General features: G+C 40.8%; 1 protein-coding gene and 1 long non-coding RNA gene across 2 annotated transcripts in view; one reads left to right on the top strand and one right to left on the bottom strand.

The window, feature by feature from the left end:
- Window positions 1-20,812, top strand: part of NTN4 (netrin 4) — a gene marked incomplete at its 5' end in the record, with an annotated part of 129,392 nt that overhangs the window by 7,949 nt on the left and 100,631 nt on the right.
- The window catches only part of LOC134759528 (uncharacterized), a 31,416-nt gene continuing 20,133 nt past the window's right edge, over window positions 9,530-20,812 (bottom strand). Inside the window, exons 2-3 of the long non-coding RNA XR_010135813.1 lie at window positions 19,869-20,053; window positions 9,530-11,708 (exon numbers count right to left, since the gene is read on the bottom strand). This is a non-coding gene — a long non-coding RNA (uncharacterized LOC134759528). The remainder of the gene's footprint in view (window positions 11,709-19,868; window positions 20,054-20,812) is intronic.

The raw sequence follows: 20,812 nt of genomic DNA, 5'->3' as shown, positions 1-20,812 counted from the left end.
TAGCCTGGCCAACATGGTGAAACCCTGTCTCTACTAAAAATACAAAAAAGTTAGCCAGGTGTGGTGGCACACACCTGTAATCCCAGCTACTCGGGAAGCTGAAGCATGAGAATTGCTTGAACCTCGGAGGCGGAGGTTGCAGTGAGCCAAGATCACGCCCCTGCACCCCAGCCTGGGTGACAGAGTGAGACTCTGTCTCAAAAAAAAAAAAGGTAAAGGATTATTAAAGAGGGTAAGGTTTGTGTCAGTTTTATTTACCTGTATGTCCCTAGCATTTAGCACATTGCTTGGATCACAGTAGGCAGTCAACAAATCTGTAACTGAATAAATAAATGAGTGATATGACAAGCAGGGAGAAATGACAGGGGGAGAAATGAATAAGCCTTGGGCAGGGGATGAGGATCAGAAACCTTGGTTAACATGGAGAAGCTGAGTTGGTAGTCATATGAGATTAGTTATGGTATGGGAAACGCAACCAATAGAGGATCTTAAATGATGTTTATTCACCCATTTATTCAAATAATTTTCAAGCTACTATGTGTCAGATCCCATTCCAGGTGGCACAGACATGGCAGTGAACCAAACACATAAAAATCCCTGTACCCATGAAACGCAGATTCTAATGTGGGGATGGGGGAATAGAGAACAAATAAGTAAAATCTATGTTATGTCGGAGTGTGGTAAATACTAAGGAGAGAAAACAAAATGAGGGAGGGAATGGGGAATGCTGGTAGGGGTAGGTTTGCTATTTTTATTTTTCTATGTTTTTAAATTAGTTATTACTTTTATTCAATTAAAGCAGAAAAAAGAGAAATGGGGAACATAAACAAATGGAGAAATAGAAATGACATGGTAAGATGAGAGAGTCAAGCTTAACAATTTTTTTCTTCCAACTTTTAAGTGCAGGGGTACCTGTGCAGGATGTGCAGGTTTGTTACATAGGTAAACGTGTGCCATAGTGGTTTGCTGCACAGATCATCCTATTGCCCAGGTATTAAGCCCAGCATCCATTAGCTATTCTTCGTGATGCTCACCCTCCTCCCACCCAGGTTTGCTATTTTTAAAACAGATTGAAAGATTTGTGTTTGATAGAAAGGACAGTGACAAGGACTATGAGTTCCTGGCAAGTTTTCATGCGTGAACAAAACCTATAATTAAGGGTCACATTTGTTTTATGGTAATGGTATGTTTTTTATTTATTTTTTATTATACTTTAAGTTCTAGGGTACATGTGCACAACGTGCAGGTTTGTTACATATGTATACATGGGCCATGTTGGTGTGCTGCACCCATTAACTTGTCATTTACATAAGGTATATCTCCTAATGCTATCCCTCCCCACTCCCCCCACCTCACAACAGTCCCCAGAGTGTGACGTTCCCCTTCCTGTGTCCAAGTGTTCTCATTGTTCAATTCCCACCTATAAGTGAGAACATGCAGTGTTTGGTTTTTTGTCCTTGCAATAGTTTGCTGAGAATGATGGTTTCCAGCTTCATCCATGTCCCTACAAAGGACATGAACTCATCAATTTTTATAGCTGCATAGTATTCCATGGTGTATATGTGCCACATTTTCTTAATCCAGTCTATCATTGATGGACATTTGGGTTGGTTCCAAGTCTTTGCTATTGTGAATAGTGCCACAATAAATATATGTGTGCATGTGGCTTTATAGCAGCATGACTTATAATCCTTTGGGTATATACCCAGTAATTGGATGGCTGGGTCAAATGGTATTTCTAGTTCTAGATCCCTGAGGAATCGCCACACTGTCTTCCACAATGGTTGAACCAGTTTACAGTCCTACCAACAGTGTAAAAGTGTTCCTATTTCTCCACATCCTCTCCAGCACCTGTTGTTTCCTGACTTCTTAATGATCGCTATTCTAACTGGTGTGAGATGGTATCTCATTGTGGTTCTGATTTGCATTTCTCTGATGGCCAGTGATGATGAGCATTTTTTCATGTGTCTGTTGGCTGCATAAATGTCTTCTTTTGAGAAGTGTCTGTTCATATCCTTCGCCCACTTGTTGATGGGGTTGTTTGTTTTCTTCTTGTAAATTTGTTTGAGTTCTTTGTAGATTCTGGATATTAGCCCTTTGTCAGATGAGTAGATTGCAAAAATTTTCTCCCATTCTGTAGGTTGCCTGTTCAGTCTGATGGTAGTTTCTTTTGCTGTGCAGAAGCTCTTTAGTTTAATTAGATCCCATTTGTCAATTTTGGCTTTTGTTGCCATTGCTTTTGGTGTTTTAGACATGAAGTCCTTGCCCATGCCTATGTCCTGAATGGTATTGCCTAGGTTTTCTTCTAGGGTTTTTATGGTTTTAGGTCTAACATTTAAATCTTTAATCCATCTTGAATTAATTTTTGTATAAAGTGTAAGGAAGGGATCCAGTTTCAGCTTTCTACATATGGCTAGCCAGGTTTCCCAGCACCATTTGTTAAATAGGGAATCCTTTCCCCATTTCTTGTTTTTGTCAGGTTTGTCAAAGATCAGATGGTTGTAGATATGTGGCATTATTTCTGACGGCTCTGTTCTGTTCCATTGGTCTATATCTCTGTTTTGGTACCAGTACCATGCTGTTTTGGTTACTGTAGCCTTGTAGTATAGTTTGAAGTCAGGTAGCATGATGCCTCCAGCTTTGTTCTTTTGGCTTAGGATTGACTTGGCAATGCGGAGTCTTTTTGGGTTCCATATGAACTTTAAAGTAGTTTTTTCCAATTCTGTGAAGAAAGTCATTGGTAGCTTGATGGGGATGGCATTGAATCTATAAATTACCTTGGGAAGTATGGCCATTTTCACGATATTGATTCTTCCTATCCATGAGCATGGAATGTTCTTCCATTTGTTTGTATCCTCTTTTATTTCATTGAGCAGTGGTTTGTAGTTCTCCTTGAAGAGGTCCTTCACATCCCTTGTAAGTTGGATTCCTAGGTATTTTATTCTCTTTGAGGCAATTGTGAATGGGAGTTCACTCATGATTTGGTTCTCTGTTTGTCTGTTAATGGTGTATAAGAATGCTTGCGATTTTTGCACATTGATTTTGTATCCTGAGACTTTGCTGATTTTGCTTATCAGCTTAAGGAGATTTTGGACTGAGACAATGGAGTTTTCTAAATATACAATCATGTCATCTGCAAACAGGGACAATTTGACTTCTTTTCCTAATTGAATACACTGTATTTCTTTCTCCTGACTGATTGCCATGGCCAGAACTTCCAACACTATGTTGAATAGGAGTGGTGAGAGAGGGCATCCCTGTCTTATGCCAGTTTTCAAAGGGAATGCTTCCAATTTTTGCCCATTCCGTATGATATTGGCTGTGGGTTTGTCATAAATAGCTCTTATTATTTTGAGATATGTCCCATCAATACCTAAATTCTTGAGAGTTTTTAGCATGAAGGGCTGTTGAATTTTGTCAAAGGCCTTTTCTGCATCTATTGAGATAATCATGTGGTTTTTGTCTTTGGTTCTGTTTATATGCTGGATTACATTTATTGATTTGCGTATGTTGAACCAGCCTTGCATCCCAGGGATGAAGCCCACTTGATCATGGTGGATAAGCTTTTTGATGTGCTGCTGGATTCAGTTTGCCAGTATTTTATTGAGGATTTTTGCATTGATGTTCATCAGGGATATTGGTCTAAAATTCTCCTTTTTTGTTGTGTCTCTGCCAGGCTTTGGTATCAGGATGATGCTGGCCTCATAAAATGAGTTAGGGAGGATTCCCTCTTTTTCTATTGATTAGAATAGTTTCAGAAGGAATGGTACCAGCTCCTCCTTGTACCTCTGGTAGAATTCGGCTGTGAATCTGTCTTGTCCTGGACTTTTTTTGGTTGGTAAGATATTAATTATTGCCTCAATTTCAGAGCCTGTTATTGGTCTATCAGAGATTCAACTTCTTCATGGTTTAGTCTTGGGAGGGTGTATGTGTCAAGGAATTTATCCATTTCTTCTAGATTTTCTAGTTTATTTCCATAGAGGTGTTTACAGTATTCTCTGATGGTAGTTTGTACTTCTGTGGGATTGGTGGGGATATCCCCTTTATCATTTTTTATTGCATCTATTTGATTCTTCTCTCTTCTTTATTAGTCTTGCTAGTGGTCTATCAATTTTGTTGATCTTTTCAAAAAACCAGCTCCTGGATTCATTAGTTCTTTGAAGGGTTTTTTGTGTCTCTATCTCCTTCAGTTCTGCTCTGATTTTAGTTATTTCTTGCCTTCTGCTAGCTTTTGAATGTGTTTGCTCTTGCTTCTCTAGTTCTTTTAATTGTGAGGTTAGGGTGTGAATTTTGGATCTTTCCTGCTTTCTCTTGTGGGCATTTAGTGCTATAAATTTCCCTCTACACACTGCTTTGATTGTGTCCCAGAGATTCTGGTATGTTGTGTCTTTGTTCTCGTTGGTTTCAAAGAACATCTTTATTTCTTCCTTCATTTCGTTATGTACCCAGTAGTCATTCAGGAGCAGGTTGTTCAGTTTCCATGTAGTTGAGCGGTTTTGAGTGAGTTTCTTAATCCTGAGTTCTAGTTTGATTGCACTGTGGTCTGAGAGACAGTTTGTTATAATTTCTGTTCTTTTACATTTGCTGAGGAGAGCTTTCCTTCTGACTATGTGGTCAATTTTGGAATAGGTGTGGTGTGGTGCTGAAAAACATGTATATTCTGTTGATTTGGGGTGGAGAGTTCTGTAGATGTCTATCAGGTCTGCTTGGTGCAGAGCTGAGTTCAATTCCTGGGTATCCTTGTTAACTTTCTGTCTCGTTGATCTGTCTAATGTTGACAGTGGGGTGTTAAAGTCTCCCATTATTATTGTGTGGGAGTCTAAGTCTCTTTGCAGGTCACTCAGTACTTGCTTTATGAATCTGGGTGCTGCTGTATTGGGTGCATATATATTTAGGACAGTTAGCTCTTCTTGTTGAATTGATCCCTTTACCATTATGTAATGGCCTTCTTTGTCTCTTTTGATCTTTGTTGGTTTAAAGTCTGTTTTATCAGAGACTAGGATTGCAACCCCTGCCTTTTTTTGTTTTCCATTTGCTTGGTAGATCTTCCTCCATCCCTTTATTCTGAGCCTATGCACGTTTCTGCACGTGAGATGGGTTTCCTGAATACAGCACACTGATGGGTCTTGACTCTTTATCCAATTTGCCAGTCTGTGCCTTTTAATTGGAGCATTTAGCCCATTTACATTTAAGGTTAATACTGTTATGTGTGAATTTGATCCTGTCATTATGATGTTAGCTGGTTATTTTGCTCGTTAGTTGCACTTTCTTCCTAGCATCGATGGTCTTTACAATTTGGCATGTTTTTGCAGTGGCTGGTACCAGTTGTTCTTTTCCATGTTTAGTGCTTCCTTCAGGAGCTCTTGTAGGGCAGGCCTGGTGGTGACAAAATCTCTCAGCATTTACTTGTCTGTAAAGGATTTTATTTCTCCTTCACTTATGAAGCTTAGTTTGGCTGGATATGAAATTCTGGGTTGAAAATTCTTTTCTTTAAGAATGTTGAATATTGGCCCCCACTCTCTTCTGGTTTGCAGAGTTTCCACCAAGAGATCCGCTGTTAGTCTGATGGGCTTCCCTCTGTGGGTAACCTGACCTTTCTCTCTGGCTGCCCTTCACATTTTTTCCATCATTTCAACTTTGGTGATTCTGACAATTATGTGTCTTGGAGTTGCTCTTCTTGAGGAGTATCTTTGTGGCATTCTCTGTATTTCCTGAATTTGAATGTTGGCCTGCCTTGCTAGGTTGGGGAAATTCTCCTGGATAATATCCTGCAGAGTGTTTTCCAACCTGGTTCCATTCTCCCCATCACTTTCAGGTAAACCAATCAGATGTAGATTTGGTCTTTTCACATAGTCCCATATTTCTTGGAGGCTTTGTTAGTTTCTTTTAATTCTTCTTTCTCTAAACTTCTCTTCTCACTTCATTTCACTCATTTGATCTTCAATCACTGATATCCTTTCTTCCAGTTGATTGAATCGGCTATTGAAGCTTGTGCATTCGTCATGTAGTTCTCATGCCATGGTTTTCAGCTCCATCAGGTCATTTAAGGACTTCTGTACATTGGTTATTCTAGTTAGCCATTCGTCTAATCTTTTTCCAAGGTTTTTAACTTCTTTGCGATGGGTTTGAACTTCCTCCTTTAGCTCGGAGAAGTTTGATCGTCTGAAGCCTTCTTCTCTCAACTCATCAAAGTCATTCTCCGTCCAGCTTTGTTCCATTGCTGGTGAGGAGCTGTGTTCCTTTGGAGGAGGAGAGGCGCTCTGATTTTTAGAATTTCCAGTTTTTCTGCTCTGTTTTTTCCCCATCTTTGTGGTTTTATCTACCTTTGGTCTTTGATGATGGTGACGTACAGATGGGGTTTTGGTGTGGATATCCTTTCTGTTTGTTAGTTTTCCTTCTAACAGTCAGGACCCTCAGCTGCAGGTCTGTTGGAGTTTGCTGGAGGTCTACTCCAGACCCTGTTTGCCTGGGTATCAGCAGTGGAGGCTGCAGAACAGCGAATATTGCTGAACAGCAAATGTTGCTGCCCGATCGTTCCTCTGGAAGTTTTGTCTCAGAGGAGTACCCGGCTGTGTGAGTTGTCAGTCTGCCCCTACTGGGGGGTGCCTCCCAGTTAGGCTACTCAGGGGTCAGAGACCCACTTAAGGAGGCAGTCTGTCCGTTCTCAGATCTCAAACTCTGTGCTGGGAGAACCACTACTCTCTTGAAAGCTGTCAGACAGGGATATTTAAGTCTGCAGAGGTTTCTGCTGCCTTTTATTCGGCTATGCCCTGCCCCCAGAGGTGGAGTCTGCAGAGGCAGGCAGGCCTCCTTGAGCTGCAGTGGGCTCCACCCAGTTCAAGCTTCCCAGCCGTTTTGTTTACCTACTCAAGCCTCAGCAATACCGGGCGCCCCTCCCCCAGGCTGGCTGCCACCTTGCAGTTCGATCTCAGACGGCTGTGCTTGCAGTGAGCGAGGCTCCATGGGCGTGGAACCCTCCAAGCCAGGCATGGGATATAATCTCCTGGCGTGCCGTTTGCTAAGACCATTGGAAAAGCGCAATATTAGGGTGGGAGTGACCCGATTTTCCAGGTACCATCTGTCACGGCTTCCCTTGGCTAGGAAAGGGAATTCCCTGACCCCTTGTGCTTCCCGGGTGAGGCAATGCCTTGCCCTGCTTTGGCTCATGCTCGGTGCACTGCACCCACTGTCCTGCACCCACTGTTGGACAAGCCCCAGTGAGATGAACCTAGTACCTCAGTTGGAAATGCAGAAATCACCCGTCTTCTGTGTCGCTCACGCTGGGAGCTGTAGACTGGAGCTGTTCCTATTCGGCCATCTTGGAACCAAGCCTCAGTAATGGTATGTTTTAAGGTATGGGAAAATGATGTTGGATATTAATTAACCCAACATTCATTGATAAAAACCCCTTTTGCTAGTGTTCCTTAGAATGAGAGCATTTGAAAAGGAATCTAAATGTTGTTAATGGAAAAGAATATTACTCATGAGTAATCTGCAGCCTAAAGATAGTTGAAGTGACTTGTCTTTAATTACTCAGCTGAAATCTGTGTTTCCTGACTTCTAGCCCAGTGCTATTTCCACTATACTAAGTTGAAATGCCTTTGTGCCAAGTCAAGTAGCATGAAAGATACAAAAACTATATATATTCCTTTCCTTCACACTCCTTACAACCTACTGGATGAGAGAGTAAACATGATAATTTATGGACTGATTCATTAAATTATATGAGATAGTGCATGCTTAATCCCCCAAATATGTGGTGTAGATAATATGCCTTTCAAGATCCAAGTATTCATTTGTCTCTAGGCCATGGAAAGGGCTGTGTTTCAATACCTTGTGATAAAGTCAGTATGGCACAAGTGTGCAGAAAATGATAAATTACTTAATCGGGGTTTTATGGGCATTTATATTTATGATATGTTAAGCAATATTTAGAATTTCTCAAAAGATAAAACAGTCGTATATGAGTAGGAATGCTTTCTAAGCATGACTATTTGGTTAACTACTTGTAGTCTTCAACTGGCGAAATCTGTTCATGCCTATTTCCACAGTAGCAGTAGTCACGAGTCATGATGGCTGCTAATAGCTATGGAAACCTTCCCACCTGCCAGGTGCTCCCAGTGCACTGTGTCCCTTATTCTCACAAGAAGCTCCTTAGTTAGGCACCAATATTAATTCTCTTTTACAGACAAAGAAACTGAAACCTAGTGAGTTGAAATAATGCAAAGTCAAATAATAGCTAAAATTATTGAGCTAACCTGTTCCAGAGTTGGGATGATTAGTTTGCCTTGAAGTTATTTATATGATTAGGCTTTATTATAACTCCAATTTTTTTAAAAAAAAAAGAGAGAGAAAAACTAAAAGTAAATTTCCCTGGTAATCAGTAGGTATTGTATACAACATGTAGTTTAACTGATAATTTGTAATACGGTGGTATGCACTTTGCATAATAAAGTTATTGCTTTTACATTAGATAGAAGAAGTATCTATAACAAGTGAAGACTCTTTGCACTTACTGTTATCCAAGATCATTTAAAATAAGCTGTATGGGAATGAACATCACAGTTCTTCAGTACCACTTAGCATACTTTGTTATTTGATTGGTTTAGTTTTTGCGGGGAGGGAAAGTACTTTTTATCTAGTTAGTACCTACTTTAAGTAGTATTTCTAATGAAGTCATCTAATGTATTAATGTTTCACGTTGCATCATATTTTAAATGTAAGGTGCTAAATAAATAAGTAAAATATGTAGAGTGTTACATAGTGATAAGTGCAAAGGAAAAAAAAATAAAGCAGAGATGGGTACTATAGGGAGAAGAGGTTTATGTTGAGATGGGGCTCCCAGAGAAAGCCTCATTGAGATGTTTGAATAAGGACCCAAAGGAAAGTAGAGGTGAGTTGTGGACATACATAGAGAAGAACAAAGGCCTTGAGGAAGTCTGCCTGGCACCTTCCAGTCTGTGAGGAGGTTGGTACCAAAGCTAAGGGGTCCAGGTGCAGCGTAGTAGGTGAGATCAGAGTGATGGGGAGGTGTGGGCATGCGGGCCCTCAAAAAGAGGTGCCCAGGATGACCCAAACTTATGCCTAGATCAATTCAATCCTCTTCATTATTTTTAGCATTCCCTCAAAGGAGCCCCATTATGAACCATACGTTATTCTGGGCTTACTTATAAAGTCATTTGTTTTTAGTCTGGTGATATTAGAAGCCACTGGAGGCCAGGCACAGTGGCTCATGCCTATAATCCTAGCACCTTGGGAGGCCAAGGCTGGTGAATCACCTGAGGTCAGGAGCTTGAGACCAGCCTGGCCAACATGGTGAAACCCTGTCTCTACTACAAATACAAAAATTAGCCGGGCGTGGTGGTGGGTGCCTGAAATTCCAGCTACTCGGGAGGTGGAGGCATGAGAATCACATGAACCCCAGAGGGTGGAGGTTGCAGTGAGCCGAGATCATGCCACTTCACTCCAGCCTGGGCAAAAGAGTGAAACTCCATCTCAAAAAAGAAAAAAAAGAAAAAAAAAAAGCCATTGGAGATTTTGAGATTTTAAGTGGTGGGGTGACATTATCTATTTTTAGTAGGATTACTCTGGCTTGTGTGTTAAGAAAAGACCAAAGAGGGAAGGAAGGTGAGGGAAGAGGCAGGGGGACCATTTAGAATCCTATTGCAATAATTCAGACTAGACTTGATGGTGCATGGGACAGAGAGCAGAGGTAGAAATGGTGAAAAGTGGTTGAATTCTGGATCTATTTTGTTGATAGAGCCAACAGCATTTGCTGACAGGTTGGATGTAGAATGTAAGAGAAAGAAGTAAGAATGTTTTTAGTTTGAGCACCTGGAAGAATGCAACAACCATTTACTGAGATAGAGAAGACGTGCCGGGGAACAGATTTGGAGAGGAAGACCAGGAACTCATTTTCAGACACGTTAAGTATGAGTTGCCTTTTAGACATCCAAATGGAGATACTTAGGAGGCCACTGGAGTTTAGAGTTCAGAAAAGCTGGCTGGACCAAATAGTGTGAGATTTTAAGCTATGAAGCTGGATGAGATTGCCAAGGGAGTGAGTATGGATTAAAAAAAGAGAAAGTTCTAAAAACTGAGCCAAGGGGAGGATTAAAGTTGGTCCACTGATGCTGCCATTATTGAAAACACTTTTGCAACTAATCTTGGGTGGATGTGGTGGCTCATGCCTGTAATCCCACCACTTTGGGAGGCTGAAGTGGGTGGATTGCTTGAGCCCAGGAGTTCAAGACCAGCCTGGGTAACATGGCGAAAACCTGTCTCTACAAAAAATACAAAAATTAGCTAGATGTGGTGGCACACACCTGTAGTCCCAGCTACTTGGGAGGTTGAGGTGGGAGGATCACCTGAGCCTAGAGAGGCTGAAGCTGCAGTGAACCATGATCGCACCATTGCACTCCAGTCTGGGCAACAGAGTAAGACCCTGTCTCAAAAAACAAGAAAGAAAACCAATCTCACTAATTTATGGGTCCAACTTTTGTTCAATTAAGCAACAACATGAATTGATTTATGTTGGGTTACCATAGTCAGAATGGTGGGTGCAAACTCTAAAATCACAGGTGAGAGAGAAGTTAGGAACGGCAATTTCACATTTTCAAAACATGACCTAAAACAAGCAGGGAGAAGGCAAAGTACTAATTGGATAACAAATGATGATGGAAAAGGGAGAGGGAGCAATAGTTGGCATGCTATATTGAAGGAGGAAGAAAACTGAAAATACTGTGCTGAAAGAGAAATGTTGATTTTAGAGACCTTCAGATTTTGAGGGCCTCATATTCCATTCATGTTGAAATTATCTAACTTTTCATCCTTTTTTGACTCTCAAAATTTCAGCGATAGGAGCAATTTTTTGGAATGCCCCTGGACTATCACAGTATTGTAAACGAAGTTAAAATACAGCATTGTACACATTTTTCTGCTTAATGTTATGAAATTTGATTTACAGAATTTGATGGAGAGCATCTACCTTGACAATCCCATTTAAGTAAAAGGGTTTATACTTTCACAATTTCAATTTGTGTGCAGAATTTTTTAAAAAATTTATTAATCTTCTAATTAGTATTGAATATATTAATATTTAATTGTTCTGTTAAGGAGGACAAGGGAAAACCAACACTGGGAGATCATCGTAGAATACAACAGTTTCTGTGCCAGGCAGTTTGCATACACTCAGTTTATCTCTAAGAAACAAATTCTTGGCCGGGCGCGGTGGTTCACGCCTGCAATCCCAGCACTTTGGGAGGCCGAGGCGGGCGGATCACGAGGTCAGGAGATTGAGACCATCCTGGCTAACATGGTGAAACCCCGTCTCTACTAAAAATACAAAAAATTAGCCAGGCGTGGTAGCGGGCGCCTGTAGTCCCAGCTACTTGGGAGGCTGAGGCAGGAGAATGGCGTGAACCCAGGAGGCGGAGCTTGCAGTGAGCCGAGATTGCGCCACTGCACTCCAGCCTGGGCGACAGAGCGAGATTCTGTCTCAAAAAAAAAAAAAAAAAAAAAAAAGAAACAAATTCTTTTCCTGGATGGTTCATCTTGCTAATGAGCAAACAAAAACAAAACAACACCCTTCTTTCTGTGTCATATTTCTCTTCTCTTCTTCCCCTTCCTGCCACTGGCAGAGGAGCAGAAGTCTTCCCAAGCCTCCGCTATGTTTGCTGATGTTACTTTACACTTCATAATCCCAGTTCCTAAAACAAAAAATAATTATGAAAAATATTCACATGCTTTCTACATGACATCATGTTCATTTGTGCTGACACTGTCTTCTGGCTGCTACTGAAAAAGGCTTCTCTGTTTTAAAGTTGAATTGAAGAGAGAAGATGTGATCACCCTCTTACACTGTTTAATCTATGTCAAGAACTTCTGTTTCTTTTTATTTCAGCCAATCTGGCCCTTCTGAGGCCCTTTGAGGTTTTCCATCAGTTTCTTTTGTAACAGATGCCTACACTTCTCTCATATTCTGTGTCCCAGTAAATAGCCCCTGATCCCACCACCACCTCCAAATAAAAAGTAAAGGTAAATGGAGGTCACATCAAACTGGTGCTGCATCAGGAGAGCCGCGCACCTCACTCTCCAGGAACCCTCATCCTTGCCTTCCATCCTAACACACCCAAATGGGTGCAAAACTCTTCCTTTCGTAACCATAGCTCCCTCTCTGATGATCATGAAAGCTCAGAAGAATGTAAGCCCACTGGAACACCCTCTTGAAGGAGGGGAGTGTAGTGAGAAAGTGTAGTTTGCAGAAACCCAAACCAGGTGATTGGCAGCCCCTACATCCCACCTTTCTTACTCATTCCCGTTCGTTGCTTCTGGCCATTTTTCTTTCTAATTTCCACTTCTGTTAAGGGAAACTAAATATGGCCTGAGAAGGACTCTGTACTTCTATATCTGAGTCGTTGTGGACAATCTGTAACCTAATTTAATAAGTAGACAAGACTGAAAACCGGCTGGGAGTGGTCACTCACGCCTGTAATCCCAGCACTTTGGGAGGCCAAGGCTGGCGGATCACCTGAGGTCAGGAGTTCAAGACCAGCCTGGCCAACGTGCTGAAACCCCGCCTCTACAAAAAAGACAAAAATTAGCCGGGTGTGGTGGTGCATGCTTATAATCCCAGCTACTTGGGAGGCTGAGGCAGGAAAGTCGCTTGAATCCAGGAGATGGAGGTTGCAGTGAGCAGAGATCACACCATTGCACTCCAGCCTGGGTGACAGGAGTGAAACTCCGTCTCAAAAAAAAAAAAAAAAAAAAAAAAAAAAGATTGAAAACCTAATTTAAGAGTATGCACCTGTAACAACAGCTGAGTCTTGACCAATCCCAATGTCCATACTTCAACCATTCATGCACTGCCGAATGTTCAAACTGTGTTCAAATAAGGCAAACGCCAACCTGTACTAATCCAGCTCTTCTGTACCTCACTTCCAATTTCTGAACATCATTTCCTTTTTTTTTTTTTTTGGTCTATAAATCTTCTTCCACCACTGGCTGCGGTGGCATCTCTGAATCAGCTGTGATTCTGGGGGCTGCCCAACCCACGAGTCATTCATTGCTCAATTAAACTCCTTTAAATCTAATTCGGCTGAAGTTTTTCTTTTAAGACTCCAACTTATGTCCCAGTAGACCACTTATTTTATCTCTGCTCTGGCTCCTATTTGTCTGTAAAAATGGACATGATACTTAGCTTGCCCCCATGATTTTCTCTCTGGAATCTTCTATCAGTTCTCTCAATTCCACTGCCCCCCGTCCTTCTGTCGCATCCCAATCCCAGCTCAATCTCACTGTTCACCTTCTTGCTCCTTCGGCTAGACACCTGAACTCTACTGGAGAAAATAACAACACAATCATACTGAAAGATGCCTTTATGTTTTCCAGTCTCAAGTTTGCCCTAAAACTTCCCTGGAAGTCCTTCTTCCCTTCCGCTCTCTTTCTTCCCTGCAGAGACTCTTTCAAAGCTTCTCTCTTCTCCCTGACATCTCCGCAAACCCTCTGCTCACTCTCAGCTAAAGAGCTTGCCTCCTGCTTCACAGAGAAAATAGATGTATACGTGGCATTGCTGTCTAACCCAGAGAAGCTCATCAAAGCAAAAAGCTGAGAGTTTCTCTCAATTCCTTTCTCTCCTTCAGCCAGCTTCGATCATCCACCAGGTCCTATCCCATTGTGCTACTTGGGTCTCTCTTTAGTGGGTATGCCTCTCTCCATCCCTGTAGCTACTATCTTAGAGCAAACCACTCTTATTTTTCTTCTGCGTAATTGTGGTATTCTCCTGAATGTTCTGTTCTGTCTCGCTTGCTCCCCAATTTATTCTCTATACTGCATTCTCAAGGATATTTTAAAAATACAAAATGTTACTTCCTTGCTTGAAACTCTTCAGTGACTCCCCAGGTGCATTATCATGAAGTCCACATTCTTGAATGTGGCTTGCTAGGCCCTGTCTGAATGCCCCTCTGGCCTCCTGTCTCATCCCTGCTTCCTGAGCTGTAGCTTCTAGCTGGATCTGTTGAGCTGCTTGGATCACTCTCAGGTGCCGTGTTCTTTCTCACTCTCTGACCCTCCTTGGCTTGGTGGGGGAGGGCTCTCCTTTTCTGATCCCCTCCCCCTAATCCTGCCTTTCATTCATTTAATTAAGTCACTCAAATAATTTGGGGGTAGATGGAGAAATACTAGATCATTCCCACTCATCCTTAAGGAATTTGCTTAAACTTCACCTTGCACCAAGATTCTGGGTTAGGTGCAGTGTACACGTGCATCACATGTGTGCACCCACAGTATCCTACGTTCACCTCTGTCATAGCACTTACCACATTCTTTAGCGAGCTCCCTAAAGTAGCCCAGACCACACTTGGAGAAACACTGCCTTAGCATCTCACGTGCTGCCTGACATATTCAATAGCTATTGGTCAAGTAAACCAACTCTTGCACTATTGTTGTTATTGTTACTGACAACAACTTTGTATTGCTTCATATGGTTTAAAGCATGGCAGAGTAAGGGATGTGCAGACATACTAAACAGTGTGTTGGAGAGATGCCTTGCTAAGCATCTCGTAAGTTAGCCATTTAGGATGACAGATCCTCGGGCAGGCAGTTGGTCGGTGTGATTTCTCAACAAGGATGATGTCATGGGTTCCATCCCTCTGCAAATCCAAACCACAGGCTCTATTCCCAGTCTGCGAAGGCCTAGCACAAAGGGGTCCCATTTAGATGGAAAAGTACAGATCTATCACCACCTCCTGGAAAACAGTGCAAGATGCATCTGAAGGTTCACTTGGGGGGGTTTGTTTAGTTTTTCATCAATATGGGAAATGATTGGGAAAGGTGCCTCATGCTCCCAGCTGGGCTCTTTGTCACAATGCTGAGTTGGTTGCAAGGGGAGTTGTTTTGTGATTCTGAAAAACAACTGCCTTGTGACATTGTGGACAAGCTTGTGCAGCTATGTGGCTTACTGGGATAAATGGCCAAGCTTGTTACTTTCTCTCTGTAAGCACTGCTAAGCTACATTCAATTCACCTGTGTTTTTGGAGCTGGGAGGAGAAACTAGTTAAGGGAGAAAACTTTCTTCAGTGAGAGAGGTTTAAATATTATTTTCCTTGCCAAAACAAACAAAATAAACTTTTTTTGTGAGAAATTTCTGAGCTGTGCCTCTTCCCTATTACCTGTACCTCATTATAGTATATTCCTGTCTTTAAGGAGTTAACAGTCTGATTGGGACTTTTAAATTGCTGTCTCTTAAAGGATGGGTAATAATTGAAAGGTAGAGCAGGGAGTTCCTTGGAAAAGTGCACCTGTGTAAGGAAAGCCAATCCTGAGAGTGGTTGGAGATGGTGGTGTGGTGGGGGGTGGGGAAGAAAGGGAGACGGAGGAAGATGAAGCTAGCCCTGGGTGCTCCACGGGGAGCAGTTTGGACTCAATCCTATGGGTAGTGGAGATCCATCAACAGTTCTTCTGAGTAGAGATAACATAATCAGAACTGTTTAAGAAAGAAAACTCAGGGGACAGTGTGAAAGATTCTTGAGTAAAATATATGAGATAAAACTTAACAGTGATAAATATAAACTCCTTTTTACAAAAATCAGCTGTACTACACCAGAGAGGTGTGGCTTATCAGCCATTCATGTGAAAAAGACCTGAAGGTTTTAGTTGACAGAGATCAAGGTGAGTCAACAGTATACCATGACTGCCAAAAAAGCGAATGCAATCTTAGGCTACATTCGTGGAAGAATAATGCTCCAAACAAAAGAAGAGAAGGGCCCTTCTGTCTTCCCATCTAGGCAAGCACGGCTAGAATATTATGCGCAGGTCAAGATATTCCTATTTAGAGAAAGCTGAGCAGAACTGGTGAGATCAATGAGAAACCTTGTTATATAATGAACAATTAACTTGGGATATTTCGCCTATGAGAGAGGATTTATGGATGTTCAAGAATTGCTAGCATTCTTTAGATGTTTGAAGAGGGATTAAATGGGCTCTGATGCTTTCAAAAGGCAAGAGTATGACCAAATAACTTTCTAAAAAACTTGTTGTATCCAAAGACCAAATGAATTCCTTTCAGTTTCTCATCCCATGAAATGTTTCCGCAAAGGCTGAATGATCTACAGTGAGAAAAGGTACAGAGAGGATTTATGTCCAGATTCAGAGGCTTAGGTCAAGACCTTTGAATGTCCCATTTAACTGTGAATATAGATTATGACTTAAAATATTTTACATCCAACGACTCCAATAGAAGAGGGCTTGTGTTGGACACTGCTTAGCAAGATCACTGAGTCTTCAGCTAGCTAGGCAGGAGTCCATAATTTTGGTGAAACTCTTTTAGGGAAATCTTATTTCTTGCTACTGTAAGAGGAGCACCCTTTTTAGCCACTGAACATAAGGATGTCACTTAACTGCCAAGGAAAAGGAAGGCAGAGGAAAAAGGCAAGGAGTCCCTGAGTCTTTCTGAGTCTCTGTATTAATGGGTGACATTTTATCTATATTTATAATGATACTAGACACAATATGGCAGCCTGCGTGTGTGAGTTGGGCTCTAGTCTGTCACCAGGCTCTGGTGGTGCCAGCTCTTAAGTTGGTTCTCCACTTCCACTATTATCTGTCCAGTTCCATCTTTCTTATTGCACATTCAAATCTCAAAAGTACCCTAAAAGGCTGCCTCTGTATTTTAGGGGCCTTGGATTCTTCCTTTGTAAGTTGGAACAATGTGAGAAAGAATAAGATAAGGCATATATAAACATGTTTTTTAAATGGCTAAGTACTATATAAGTGCTAGTATTAATAATCATATAATTCTATTACATTATTAGTGAAGTAGACTTTTGGGGCCAGTTCAGCCTGTCACTCGGCAAATATGTGGATGCCTCTATGTGTCTAGCACCTTCCGAGGCTCCGAGGATATGGTAGTAAACAAAATAGACACAAAATGCCTTCTAAAGCCCAGACAACTGACGTACAAATAAATCTTTAGAGCACAACCCAGCTGTAAGTTAGGGACTTCCTGTACTAACTTTGGTCAACTGTCAATGTCTCCAAGAGCGTTGAGGGTCTACATTTTTGCTTAGTGCTTTTGGACAGACATTGAGTTAGAGGACAACATCAGTCTTGGCATTAAATAATAGATAACGTGAATACAAGAATTGTATCTTTTCATTAAAGCAGTAGCCCAGTCATCTACCTAGACAGGAATAATAGAGTGGGAGTTAGATTTAGATAAAAGTGAACAAATCAGAGGTACAAAGAACAATTCATGTCTCTTCATTCCATATTTAGTTTGACATATTTATTGAGACTTTACAAATTCTTTTTAAACTGTGTTATGAATGTCAAGTACAAGATAAGGAACTATGTTTTTAAAGATATTTTTAGACAGCAATGTTATGGTAAGATACAAGTACGAGCTTAAAGCAAAATGTTTTATCAAAACTGAAAGAAATGTATCCACCTACATCTCGTTGGTATTTCAGACTCATGAAGGAATTTCCAAGTGATTCTGTTAAGAGGTTTCTCTACAGTGAGTGAGTGAACGAGTTAGATTTCTAGCCCTCCTCTGGCTTCCCTTTTGGGACTTGCCTTTATTCTTTTATTAGGGATAGACACTCCTCATGATTTATATGACAGGTTAATATGCTTTAAAAAATCTCTCTTAAGGTCCTGTTCAAGTTAGGGAGTTATAACATGTGTAAAAGATTCTCAATTTGAAGTACTGTAATCAGAACTCTCACACACACTCATTTTCCAAGAACTTTATAAAACATGCACCAGGCACAGGTAGAAAGTGACAGCCAGGAGTTCAGTGATGTATTATTTCTGGTGCTTTTTTAGCTCTTTTTTTTTTTTTTTTTTTTTTTTTGGTCGGGGCGGGGGGATGGAGTCTCGCTTTGTCACCCAGGCTGGAGTACAGTGGTGCAATCTTGGCTCACTGCAACCTCCGCCTCCTGGGTTCAAGCGATTCTCCTGCCTCAGCCTCCTGAGTAGCTGGGATTACAGGTGCCTGACGCCACGCACAGCTAATTTTTGTATTTTTAGTAGAGACGGGGTTTCGCCATGTTGGCCAGGCTGGTCTCAAACTCCTGACCTCAGGTGATCCGCCGGCCTCGGCCTCCCAGAGTGCTGGGATTACAGGCATGAGCCACCGCCCCCGGCCACCTCTCCTTCTTTAAAAGCCCACTTAATAAAGCAGTTAGCTACTTCTAGATGCTCTGGCAGGGGCTGTGAGTATAGCCAAGAGGGTCTTTACCTATAGATCTGACTCCAATTGCTGTCATCCACAAAGGCCATTTTAATCTCCTGCTCAGTTTCCAGCCAGCCTCCTGAATCACTTCAGCTGCTTAAGGGACAGTTACATGTTTTACAGCTGTGGCTCTCCACAACCCCACCCCTCTGTGACTCAGCCTTGACTACTAGTCTGCCTGTCAGTTTCATTGGCATGTAACCAGAAATATTATTTTCTTATGAACTAAATGATGCAATGACAGATGTTATAGAAATATGCAGGTCATATCAAAACACTCTAATTCAGATGTGGAAGTGACTCTTTCCTCCCCTTTCTCACCTCCCAAAATAATGACATTGGAACTTCAGTCTTGCATTCCGGTTTTACCATGATTAGAAGTGGGTGCTCAAGAGGCTATGTAAATAATAGGTCTCATAAAAACATATTTTTCTGTCTCATGCTACTGTCTCCATTCAGTCAGCTTCATTTCTTCCCCAACAGCTATGTTGAAAGTACTGTAGGTCTTTTTAATTCTGAATATTACATTATGGAAAAATCTTTGAAATTTATTTGGATTAAAAAAATAAAATTGGAAAAAGAAAGGTTCAGAAACAGAGGCTAGAATTTGCTTGACATCGTGGAGAGGAAAATGTCTAGAAAATACCATCATTAGTAACATGTGCTTGCAAGTTACAGAGAGGTCATTTGCTACTTAGCAAGAGTGGTAAATGGTGTAGAAACCATGTGATATGAGACATTATAGGTAATTTACCTGGAGAATAGAAGTTAAGTTGATGGCTGCCCTTAAATATTTGAAGGACTTCCATATTGGAAATAAAGTAGACTTGTTTTGTATAGCTCTAAGGCCAGTATTAGGAGTTACAGGGAACAGACTCTAGCTTAACACAGAAGAACTTTTTGATTATTAGACCTTTCTAAAACTGAAACATGCTGCCTGATGAGGCTGTAAGAGCTAGCAGAGAATGAATGGGCATCAGCCATTATAGAGGAACTTCTTGCATTGAGAAATTTGAGTTAAATGGCCTCATGTTCTTTTTTGACTATTAAAAATTATTTGAGCTGTTTCTAATACCACTTTTGATACAGATCAATTTTCAAGAATTAGGGGAAAATTGGAATCTTATGCATTATTAATTTATCCATTTTTGTATCCAGAGTCTCAGTGCCTGATACAAAGCATTTCCTCAACAAGTAAAGTTTGAACTAATAAACAAGTATTTCCTTATGAAAAGGCTTAAGGTCACAGATTAGGATTTTTATCTTATTTAATTATGGCTTTGTCTTTATTTAAAAGCAAAAATGACACTGATGATGAGAGACACAGTCGGAATTTATATGAGCCACATTTGCAATTGATTCACATTAGAAATGCCTTTTCTTATCTAAATGTATAGGAAAGAAACAGTTTTAGAAGCCGAAATGAGAGTTAGTTTGTTTGCCAATTTCTCTTTCGAGCCCAGAATTTCTATTGTGAGCTTTCTTGCTCTGCAAGCCCAATGCTTAAACATCCTGAAAAATTCTGTACTTTCAGCTCTGCTATATAAATCTCTACTCCATGAGCAGAAGGAAACAGACTAATTTCATAGCATTTACTGTTTTTTGTCTCTGTATGAATCATATGAATTAGACTCACCTGTCTTTCAGTTGAACTGATCGTACTTCAGTACAGTTAGGACAAAGTAGAGAGAAAAGTATCTGCTTTTTACTTTTAAAGCCAATTGCTGGTCTTTATTTCTGCAAGCCTTTTCTTCTAACTCAGCTTTCAGTTCTCTTTCTTAATTCAGCTCTTGCAACTAATCCTCATACTTCAGACTGAAACTTAATGGGAAAAGATATGTGAGATTCATCTCTACTGAGAAAACCTTTCATGATGTGATTAATACTTATCCTCAAGGTCTCCTACAAGTGAAGGACAAAGTGGCCCTATGCTGCCTAGTACTAGAGTAACAGCAAATATTTGTCTGTGGCTTAGGGCAAGTTGGAGGTCCCTTTGAAGTCTGTTTGGTAGCCAGGATCTCTCCACCAGGGTAACAGGGTTTAAAACTTGAAATTTGTTTAAACCTTAATCAGCACATTGGGGTTGCTCCTGATAAAGGCTCTTGAATGAAAAAAAATGGAAAGTACATTCTAGTCTAAGTTTGCATTTTGGAAATCCCCAGTAGGCACACACATGTTCAACAAGAAACTCAATTAGTTTTAACATCAAGTTAATTGCCAACTGTGGTGGTTTTCTGTGGCACCCAGTCAGGGAACGTGTTTAACATATATAATATGAATAATATATATGTATATATATGCATTTTTATAAGGAAGATTAATTGAGGAGATAAACAGGAGGTAATAAAATAATTTTAATGACTTAAACATGAAAAAATGGCTAAAAGCTTTTGCCACCATGGATAAGTTCACTAGCATTTGGTCTCATTACAGCTGAAGAGTTGTCTTACTCTTAAAGAGGGGGATAAAAGAAAAAAAACTATGTGTTAATAGAAATGTAGATATAATTAGGTAGACTTAAAGAATTATTCTGGGTGCTCACAACTATGTGTTCATGGTTTATCGTTTTCCTAGTGTGAC

Source organism: Pongo abelii, chromosome 10, assembly GCF_028885655.2.
Source record: "Pongo abelii isolate AG06213 chromosome 10, NHGRI_mPonAbe1-v2.0_pri, whole genome shotgun sequence".
In the NCBI taxonomy this organism is placed as follows: domain Eukaryota; kingdom Metazoa; phylum Chordata; class Mammalia; order Primates; family Hominidae; genus Pongo; species Pongo abelii.
Note: the sequence above shows the minus strand (reverse complement) of the source record. Positions and strands in the feature narration are given on the sequence as shown.